Source organism: Mus pahari, chromosome 18 (genome assembly GCF_900095145.1).
Source record: "Mus pahari chromosome 18, PAHARI_EIJ_v1.1, whole genome shotgun sequence".
Lineage (NCBI taxonomy): Eukaryota > Metazoa > Chordata > Mammalia > Rodentia > Muridae > Mus > Mus pahari.
In genome coordinates this window covers 45,914,493-45,915,640 of record NC_034607.1, presented here as the reverse complement: position 1 = coordinate 45,915,640, position 1,148 = coordinate 45,914,493, and the positions used below count along the sequence as shown (strand labels likewise).

The 1,148-nt window shown below is 45.0% G+C and overlaps 1 protein-coding gene across 1 annotated transcript in view; it reads left to right on the top strand.

Moving 5' to 3' along the window:
* Hnrnpll (heterogeneous nuclear ribonucleoprotein L like) overlaps window positions 1-1,148 on the top strand; it is a 32,465-nt gene that overhangs the window by 9,249 nt on the left and 22,068 nt on the right. The gene's annotated exons all lie outside the window — the stretch shown is intronic.

Sequence of the window (1,148 nt, the reverse complement as noted above, 5' to 3'; positions counted from 1 at the left end):
GGGTTTCTCTGTGTAGCCCTGGCTGTCCTGGAACTCACTTTGTAGACCAGGCTGGCCTTGAACTCAGAAATCCGCCTGCCTCTGCCTCCCGAGTGTTGGAATTAAAGGCATGCGCCTCCACGCCCGGCAACTCCTCATGCTCTTGTTTTTCTTGTTGTTTGGCCTTTCTCATTAATTCTTTTTAAAGATTAAAAAAATAAATGTTCACCAGGCTGTTTGAGCACATGTTGAAATGTCAGTACCATTTAAACTCTCCTATTGTCTTCATACAAAGTCACTGTCTGGTAACTCTTGGAGTCTGTGTCTAGTTCATGTCTGATTTTGGGCAGAGAAACTTTTTCTTCTTAGGAGACAGGGTCTCTCTGTGCATCCCTGGCTATCCTGGAACTTGCTGTATAAACCAGGATGGCCTGGGACTCACGGAACTCTATCTGCCTCTGCCTTCTGAATGCTGGGATCAAAAGTGTGTGCCACTACACCCAGCTAGAAAGCATATTTATTATGACCAAATCTATAATAGGACAGCACCTTTTGTTGTTTTATTTTTAATTTTCTGTGTTTCTAGGCGGGGCATTTTTAACTTGTACCATGATTTATCTATCATATGAGAGACAACATTTATTCTCTTTTAGACTTGTTAATGTGTATGAGTGTTTTGTTTGCATGTATTTATGGTTTCCACAGAGGTCCTAAAAGAGGGTGCTGCATTCCCAGGAACTGGGGTTACAGGTGATTGTGAGTCACCATGTGGCTGCGGGGAACTGAACCCTGGTCTTCTGTAAGAGTAGTAAGTGCTCTGAATTGCAGAGCCATTTCACCACCGCCACCACCACCCTTTTTAAAAATAACAGGTCTGATTCCAGGGTTTGTTTGTGTGTATATATATATATATTTAGGGGCTGGGGGTTCGAGACAGGGTTTCTCTGTGTAGCCCTGGCTGTCCTGGAACTCATTTTGTAGACCAGGCTGGCCTCCAACTCAGAAATCCACCTGCAGCCTGGCGTGGTGGCACACGCCTTTAATCCCAGCACTTGGGAGGCAGAGGCAGGCGAATTTCTGAGTTCGAGGCCAGCCTGGTCTACAGAGAGAAACCCTGTCTCGAAAAACCAAAAAAAAAAAAAAAAGGGAAATCTGCCTCCCGAGTGCTG